Source organism: Alosa alosa, unplaced genomic scaffold (assembly GCF_017589495.1).
Source record: "Alosa alosa isolate M-15738 ecotype Scorff River unplaced genomic scaffold, AALO_Geno_1.1 AALO_1.0_unplaced_3, whole genome shotgun sequence".
NCBI lineage: Eukaryota > Metazoa > Chordata > Actinopteri > Clupeiformes > Clupeidae > Alosa > Alosa alosa.
This window is the reverse complement of record NW_025962432.1, coordinates 348,448-359,203: the sequence shown is the minus strand read 5'-3', so window position 1 is coordinate 359,203 and position 10,756 is coordinate 348,448. Positions and strand designations below refer to the sequence as shown.

General features: G+C 17.1%; 1 pseudogene; it reads left to right on the top strand.

Annotated features, from left to right (window-relative positions):
- Nucleotides 1-289: 289 nt before the first annotated feature.
- LOC125290243 lies at nucleotides 290-10,322 on the top strand (annotated as a pseudogene).
- Nucleotides 10,323-10,756: the final 434 nt, after the last annotated feature.

The following is a 10,756-nucleotide window of genomic DNA, read 5'->3' as shown; positions in this document are numbered from 1 at the left end:
TATTTAATTTTAGAACTCAAATAAGTCCTTTCTTTTCTATTTATCAAATTTTGATAAAAATTCAACAGATTTTCTAACTTTTTTTTCTTTATTTTTATTGTTATCAATATCAATAAGATTATTATCTTCTTTTTTTTCTTGAAAAAAATTATCTTCTTCTAAATTATCTTCTTCATTGGGTATCAAATCAAAGAAATCATTTATATTATCATCTATTTTTGTTTCTTTATTGCTGATATTCTATTTTTTAACTTTTCTTTTATATGATTTTTTAATAAAAACATCCTATATGAATCATGAAATTGATTCAGGTGAGTTTTTTTCTACTTTTTTTATTTTATTATTTAACCATAATTCTAATCCTCTTTTATTTCCACCTTTATAATATATATTATGTAATTCTTCATTAGTTATTGTCTATACTACAAAGGATTTTATTTTATGATTAAATTTTCTATGAACACCAGCACATTCTTTACATACAATTGTTAAATAAGTAATACAAATATATGATGGTAATGGTACTTGACAAATAAAACATTTTTTGTTTTCAGTTTCAGATTTAATTTTACTTAATAAATCACTATTCATAATTATTTTTAAGTATTCACAAATTTAGTTGTAATTAAAAATTCTTAAAATATTCTATTTAAAACTAATAAATAAAAATTATTAAATTATTTTATTTATCAATCCTTTATTCTATGATGTTTTTAATATTGTTTCATCACTTCTACCTCTTTTTCTAGATTCTGAACTAAAATTAAATGTTATATAACTCTTAGAATTTAATATTATACCATTTTGATCTAATAAAGCTAAATTAATCTATACAGCACCTTTATCATATGCAGTTATTGGTTTATTTGAATAACTGTCTTTTCTTGGTAAATATTTACCTAATTTTTCATTATATTTCTATTTTTTATTTTTTGATTCTATTTTTTTATTTATAACTTTTTCTTTCTACTAATTTTTCATTTTTATAATATTTATTATTTTTGATATAAATAAAATTTAAAATAAAATGATAGCAATTGGATTTGAAAGTAGTGCAAATAAATTAGGTGTAGGATTAATTGATAGTACTGGAAATATTCTTTCTAATATTCGATCAACATATAATCCAAAAGTAGGAGAAGGATTTATTCCTAAAGATGCTGCATTACATCATAAAAATAATATAGTAAGAATAACAAAAGAAGCAATAAGTAAAGCAAATATAAAAATATCTTAGATAAATTATATTTGTTATACAATGGGTCCGGGTATTAAAGCTGGATTAGAAGTTGTCGGTGTTTTTGTTAGATGTTTATCAATACTATGAAATAAACCAATTATACCAGTAAATCATTGTGTAGCACATATTGAAATGGGAATTTTAGTTACAAAATGTAAAAATCCTGTTATATTATATGCATCTGGTGCAAATACATAGATATTAGCATATTAGGATCAAAAATATAAAATATTTTCTGAAACTATAGATATAGCTGTAGGTAATTGTATTGATAGATTTGCTAGATTAATGGAAATAAATAATAATCCATCACCTGGATATAATATAGAACAAGAAGCAAAAAAATATAAAGGTAATGAAATAATAGAAATACCTTAGCCTATAAATGGGTTATTATTTTCATTAACAGGTGTTGAAACATGATTAAAAACAAATTATAAAAAATATGATAAATCACATTTATGTTATAGTATATAGGAATGTATATTTTAGTTATTATGTAATTTAGTTGAAAAAGTAATAAATCATTTAGAAGATAGTGGAATGATTATTGATGGTGTTTTAATTGTAGGAGGTGTTGGTTGTAATATAAGATTATAGAAAATGATTAAAATTATGGTTTTAAATAGAAAAAATGAAATATTAAAAACATTTTCAATGGATGAAAAATATTGTATAGATAATGGATTAATGATAGCTTGAACTGGATTATTATCTAAAAAAACTATTACTATAGAAGAATGTATAACTAATTAGAATTATAGAACAGATGAAGTTTTAATCACATGAAGAGATTAATTTAATTATTTAATTCTATAATTTCATCTTCTTCAACTAATTCATATTCTATTATTTTATTATTATTAATACAATGTAATATAGCATTTTCACAATTTATTAATCTTTCTTTTCGTATTTTCTAACAATTATTACAATAAATTTTATTATATTTTTCTCTATTACATAAACAAAACTATAAAAAATTATAAAACTAAAATATATTTTTAGTAGAATTATTTATACCATTTTCTAATAAAAAATTTTTTATAATAGGATACTAATTATATATAATTAAAATTTGATTGATTTCATTAGTTTTTGTTATAATATTATTATAATATAAATTAACTTCATTTATAGTTGGTATATCATACATTATTCCATATAATGTTTTATTTCATATTTCTTTCTACAACTATATTTGAAAATATCTTGGTATTTTTTGAAAATTATTTATATTATAATCTATGGATAAGTTAAACAATATATTTTCACTATTTTCAAAATAATAATGTATTTTCTTATCTAAATTATCATCTAACTATAATAAACAATTATACTATGACATTTTTATATATTGATATATTTATAATGAAAAAAATATAATTTTATAGAATATTTATATTTCTTTTGCATTTTCATTAATATTTTTTTCAGTTAATATTTTTTTCATTCTATTTTTTTCTAAGTTAGAAATATATATAAGACTTATCAAATACCATATTATTATTGTAAATGAAATTAATAATGCTAAAAAATCTAATAAAAATGTTTCATAATCCAAAAATTCTTCTATCATATTTTATAAATAATTAATATAATAATTATTTTTATAAATATTATTTTATAGTTTATAAAATTATCAAATTTAATGTTTAATTTTTATATATGATATTTATTCTATATTACAATATAGGATAATATAGAATATTATGAAAAATATAAAGATAATATATTTAATAAACTTAATAGTAGTGAAATTAGAGATATGGAGTAGGTTTCATTATTTTTATTGTTATCTGTATATTATTTCGATTCTTATGGTGTATATAGAAAAGAACTTGGAAATATACTTAATGTAAACTATGATAATGAAAACGATGAAGATTTTCTATTATATACAAGAGATTTTATATATAAAAATAAAATAGAAAATAATAATTTTTTTACTAAAGCAGGAAATTTAATATTCTATCTTCATGATATAAGACTTGAAAGAAATATAGTTAATAAAGTTAAAAGTTTTTGTGAATTTAGAAGAATACAAAGAGAGGATAATATTATTATTAAATTAAAAGAATTTATAACTAAAGAATCATATTATCAATTAAATGTTCCTATTAAAGAAGAAAAAATGTCATCAAATATATTAACTACAATAGTATCATATTATATATCATATTTTAATCTTTATAATTTTTGAATATTAGAAGGTGAAATAGAATACTAGAATAAAAAAGAAAAAATATTAATTTTAGAAGTTAAAGATTGAATAAATGTTTATATAGAAAATAAAAAAATACATCATAATACTATAGATATAATAAATTACTATATTCCTTATAAAGATAATAATAATATTATTTATATTATGATAACAAAATCAAATACATAGGAATATATAAATGAAAATATGTTATAGGATATTTATCCAAAAGATAAAATAGAAAATAAAGAATTTATAAATGTAGGAGAATATAAAAAATAGCATAATTGATCACATGATGATAATCCATTTTTAATACCAGAATTTAAATTTCATGAATATAAAGGAATTGATAGAATATTGAAAAAAATAGGATTAAATTATTGTATAAATGGTATAATATGGAAAAATATAAAAGGAAATTTTAAATTATTTAAAGATTTTCATAATACAATAGTAGGTAATTTTTATAAAGAAATTAATTTTTAGGTAACAGAAAAAGGAATATATGCAGCTTCTATGTATACTGAATCATTAAAATTAGATAATGAAAGTATAGAAATAAAAAATTATACAAAAAATTCAATGGTAATAAGTATAATAGATAATAAACAAAGAGTTTTATTAAATCATATAATTAATCCAGTAATAGAAAATATACATATAAAAAATATTGTAAGAAAAACATTGATAACATGAAATATGATATGACCAATGTTATTAATGTTTACATTTTTAATTTTTATTATATATTTTATAATAACAATAATTTATAGATATTTTATTCAAAAAAAATCGAAATCAAATGAAATAATACCTTTTTATTATTATATTATAAATATAAGAAATTTTATATCAGGAAAAAAAGAAAAATATATAGAAAATATTATTACTAGTGAAACAGAATCTACTAGTGCATTATTATAATTATTTTTAAAAATTTATTTTTGTTTTTTATATAATATATATAAATATTTGATATTTATCATATATGAATATTATTTATTTATTAAAAAACTTAAATAATTTTGGAAAAGAATAATAATAATTAAATTATTTAATTTCCTATAAATATTTATCTAATATTTTACTATTAATATTATTATTTTCCAATTCTTTTTTTAAACATAGTAATAGTTTTCAAGCATTTATAGTAAATATACTAGTTATTCCATTATATTTTTTACTATTTTCATAAATTAATATAATATCATTAATAAATTCTATTATATTATCATATATCATTTTTTTAATATTTTCTGATATTGTAAATAAATCCATTGGAGTTTTTATAATAGAATAATATTTTGGTACTTTTTTATTATCTACAGGAATTAAAAATTCTCTAGCTTCAGGTATTTTTTTTGATTTTTCTATTAACTAATTTGATATTTTACTAATATTCTATTTATTTAAATAATTTTTTATATCCTCTTCTAATAAATCTAAATAATTATTTTTATTAATTTCATTTAAATAATTTATAGCTATAATTTTTATTTCCTATATTCATTTTGTATATATACTTCAATAACCATTATATAATGAACTATTTTTTATAATAAGATCTATATCTTTTATAAATTCATTTCTATTATTATAACAATTATTATTTTTATCTATATCTATATTGTCGTATATTTTTCTTTTCATTAAATTAAAATACATTGGAATTTTTATTATATTATAATAATCTGGATATAATTTATTAGATACTTCATTCGCAAATAATTCATATTGAGAATGTTCTTTTAATTTATTAATACAATTGTCAAAAATAGTACCTAACTATATTCTTTTATCAATTCTTCTATTATAAATTTTTTTCTATTCTGTATTTTTTTCTATATTTTTTATTTTTTCCATACTTATAGTTAATTTACCATCATGAGTTGTATTTATAATACCTTCAGATTTAGCATCTATATATGTTGGCTATTTATATTTTGGACATAACTAATTAGTAGACATGTGTCCTCTCTATTGACAATTACTACATTTAGGACCACTAGATTTCTATAATAATTTTTCCTATTTTATAATCTACTATTTTTTCTTATTTATTATTTTTTGTTTCTATAATTTCATTTTCTTATATATTGTTAAATTATTCTAATTATTATTTAAATTCATATATTCTTTAATAAATCTATCTCCTCCATCTTTTATATCTAATATAAAATTTGTTATATATCTAGGATCAAATATCTATTCTATTTCTTTTTCTACAAATTCATTTTCATTAATAGTATATGTTATTTTTCTTATATACATTTTTTTCTTTTTTATAATTTTTTTATTTACTGGTAATTTTTGTTTCTACTATAATAATTTATATTCTATATCTTCAAATCACTTATCATTATTCTACTAAATATTAGTTAAATTATTATTTTCCTCTAATGTACCATCTTTTATAAATTTTAACATTGTTTGTATTTTATTATTTATCTAATCATTTAATATATTAACATTTAATAATTTAATATCTAAAAATTTATTCTAACAATAATACTAAAAACATTTTAATTCTTTTATTTTCTCTAATTTTTCTGTTTTATTTAACTAATTTATTTCATAATCTGAATATTTATATGTTTTTAAAATATTATAAATATCTATACCAGATAATTTATTTAAATTCTAATTCTATATATTATACGAAGAATAATATGACATTAATAATTTATTCTAAAAATTTATATAAGATAAAGGATAAAAAGATATACCTATATTATATGAAAAAATACTATGATTTTTTTCTAAAATATTATCTAATATTTTATATATTTCTATATTTATTACATTATTCTATTCAATATCATACTATAAAAATCCTTGTAAATTAATAAATGATCTACTTTTTATTCATGTACTATATGTATATAATAATTCTTTTAATAAATTTATTTCTTTAATATAAGAACAATTAATATTTTTTAATAATTTATGATTTAATAAATGTAATTTATTATATAATTCAATATAGTTTTTTAATCCTAATACATTTTCTAATATATAATTAGAAAATATTACACTATCATATAAACAATAATCTTCAGGATTTAAAACTATATTAGTTTTATATTCACTATTAATATTTTCTTGTTTTTTTAAATAACAATATGTTATATTATTTACAGTTTTTGATATATCATAATATTTTCTAACTTCTATTCTTAATTTTTCTTCTAATATATTAGGAAATAATATCATTAATTTCTCTATTGTAAGTTTTTTATTTTTATTACCATATTCTTTTATACTATCTATTAAATGTTTTCTTAATCTAGTTTTAATATATGATTTTATTTTTTTTGATTTTATATTAGGTATTTCTGTATTCATATGAATATAACCTGTTGTAAAAAATTTATCTATTTTTCTTATACTAAATACATATTCTAAATTTTTATTATTATATTTTGTTTCATTTAATGTTAATAGATAATATTTAGTATTATTTTTCTATTCAAATATTGGTTGTTTAAATAAATTATTTTCTATTAAACAAATAGATTCATTTAATTTATAAATAATTGGTGATTTATCACAATATAATTTAATAATATTACCATATTCAATATTAGAACAATCACTATTATTTTTTATATATCAATTAACATTACTAGACATTCCATATGTATTAAGTATAATAGGATATTGTTCAACATGCTCTATAAGAAATATTTGACTATTTGATAACTATTCTTTTTTACTATTAATATATTCCAAATTTGTTAATTTATTTTTTTCTTTTGGTTTATATAATTTATATACTATAATTTTATTTAATAATTTATTTTTTGGAAATTTTAATATATTTGTTCTATGTCAATTTTCTAACATATCCTATGTATAAAGAATAGGATAAAGATCTATATTCATTGTTTCTGTTAATTTACTATGCTATATTTTATTTTTATAGATATCTTCTTCAAAATTATTTAAATAAAATAATACAAATTTATTATTAATACTTAATTTTTTAATTTCTTCTATTGTATCAAAAGGATTAACTTCTGATTTAAATAAATTATTATTCTTAATATTTCTATTACTAGAATATGATAATATTAAATCTTTATTATTAAGATCTATTATAGTTTCATTAAGAAAGTATAATGTTGGATCTTCAGAAAATATATCATCTATTCATTTGCCATAAGAAAATTCTAAATTTTTTTCTCATATAGGATTAGATTCATCTTCTATTTCCATATTTAATTTATAATCTTTACTAAATATATTTTCTATTCAATTAAATGTTGTTGTTATATTATTCATATCCATAATCTTTACTATTTTTATGTACTTTTTATAAAAAAATATTTAGATATTAAAAATAACAAAATAAATATGAAATAATAATAAATATATTATTATACATATATATAAATTTCTTTTTACAAATATAATATTTTATAAAAAAATATAAATTTATAAAAAGTATTATTTTTAATAATATTTTTAGTATATATAAATAAATTTGAACTTTTATATTTGAAAAGTAGTTAGGTGTCCAATTATACTATATGTATCTAGTCTAAGAAATAAAAATCAAATTAGTATATCAAGATAGATTTTGTAAAAAATTAATTCTTGGTAATTTAAATATTGAGGGACAGCTAGAGGCCGGGTAACGGAGCATAGAAAACTTAATGCTAATTTTGATCTTAGAAGTATAGATAAGAATATAGAAATAATTAGACATCTAATAAAATTCTTTTTTTTAAAAAAAATATAAAAATAAATTAATATATATTATATTAATATTAATTAATTAATTTAATTATTATTTTTTATTTTTTATTTTAATTTGATTTTTATCATTTTTTATTAAACACATGAAACAATATTCATTATCTTTCATACATGATAAATGTATTCATATATAAATACATTTTTTATTTTTACATTCTATTCAATTATCATCTTTTTTATCTATTCCACAAAAACAATATAAAGAAACATATGTATCTTCTAATATAGAATATAAATTATTTCAATCAATCTTATCATTTACATTATATTCTGTTTTTAATAACTAAAAATTTTCAATAATCTAATTTCTTTTTTCTGAAATATCATCTATATATTTATATAATTTATTACTATAAAAATTATTCTATACAAATTCTAAATATTTTTTATTATATATTTCATTTAATTTAACTATATCATGTAAATTTTTATATAATTTATCTTCTACTATATTATCTATTTCATTTATAAGTATCTATATATTATTCAATTTTTCTTTAAAAATTTCAATTGATTTATTATATTTTATATTTATCTAACTAAATAAATCTAATATATAATTTATTTGATTAGATTTATTATCTGATTTACCTAATTGTTTTATATATAAATAATATTTTTCAATAATATTTTTAATAGGATATATATTTTCTTCATAATATATATCTATTGAATTTTGATTTTCTGTTATTGTATTTATTTTTTTAATTAATTCTTTATTCATTATTGTTATTGTGTTTATTTTTTTATGGTAGATAATGAAAATGAAAATTTTGGTATTGTAATAGGTGTATCTGGTCCATTAATAATAGGAAAGGAATTAAATAATTGTCATATGTTTGAATTAGTAATTATAGGAAAAAATAAACTTATGGGAGAAATTATTAAAATTAAATAGAAAGAAGTAAGTATATAGTGTTATGAAGATACAATAGGTATTAGTAAAAATGATAAAATATGACTTAAAGGACATCCATTATGTGTTCAATTAGGTCCTGGATTATTATCAAATGTATTTGACGGTATTCAAAGACCTTTAAAAGATATAGCAAAAAAAGTTAAAGGTATATATATTCCAAAAGGAATTGAAATAAATTCTTTAAATAATAAAAAAATATGAAAATTAGAACCTATTGATAATTTAAAAATAGGAAAAAAATTAATACCTGGTGATATTATAGGTATTGTTAAAGAGAATGAAATTATAAATCATAAAATATTAATACCTCCTATAATAAAAGAAGAAGTTGAAATAGTAGAAATTTTTGAAGATAAATTTTCTTAGTGTACTATAGAAGATATTATAATTAAAGTAAAAACAATAAATAGTAAAAAAATATTTGATATTAAATTAGTACATAAATGGCCTATAAGAGAATAGAGACCAAAATCTAATTTTAAAAAATTAACAACACCTTTATTAACAGGTTAGAGAGTATTGGATTCAATGTTTCCAATTCCTTTAGGGGGTATATGTTGTATTCCAGGTGGATTTGGTTGTGGTAAAACAGTTATTTCATAGTCAATAGCTAAATATGGAAATTGTGATATTGTTATATATATTGCATGTGGAGAAAGAGGTAATGAAATAACAGAAACATTAAAAGATTTTAATATTTTAAAAATTAAAAAAATAATAAGGAAGTATCAGTAATGTTAAGAACTATAATAATTGCTAATACTAGTAATATGCCTGTTGCAGCTAGAGAAGCATCTATATATACAGGTATAACTATAGCTGAATATTATAGAGATCAAGGATTAAATGTTATTTTAATTGCAGATAGTACTAGTAGATGAGCAGAAGCATTAAGAGAAATATCTGGAAGAATGGGAGAAATACCTGCAGATTCTGGATTTCCTGCTTATTTAGGAACTAAATTATCATCTTTTTATGAAAGAGCTGGAAAATTTTAGGTATTAGGATCTAGTAAAAATATAGGTAGTATAACTTTAATAGGTGTTGTAAGTCCTCCAAGTGGAGATTTTTCTGACCCTGTTACTATATCAACATTAAATAATGTACAATGCTTATGAGGATTAGATAAAAAATTAGCTTAGAGAAAACATTTTCCTTCTATAAATTGAAATATTAGTTATACAAAATATTGAAATTTATTAAAAAATTATTTTAATAATGAATAGATTTTTAAAAATCTAAATAAAGAATTAATAATTATAGGAAATAATTATAATTTTAGTTTAATAGTAAAAAAATTTAAAGAAATATTAAATAAAGAAAGAGAATTAGAAGAAATAGTATAGCTTATGGGTAGTTCATCATTAAATAATGAATAGAAACTTATATTATTAATAGGAAAAATAATAAAAGAAGATTACTTATAGCAAAATTCATATATAAGTTATGATTCATTTTGTTCTTTAGAAAAAACATATTGAATGTTAAAAATTATATATTAGTTTTATAGTAATTTTTTATTTATTTTATAGTAGCATAAATAGAAACATAATTTTGAATCTATAAATCAGAAAATGGAAAATATAATAATAAAAATTTCAGAATTGAGATATTAGAAAGATGGATT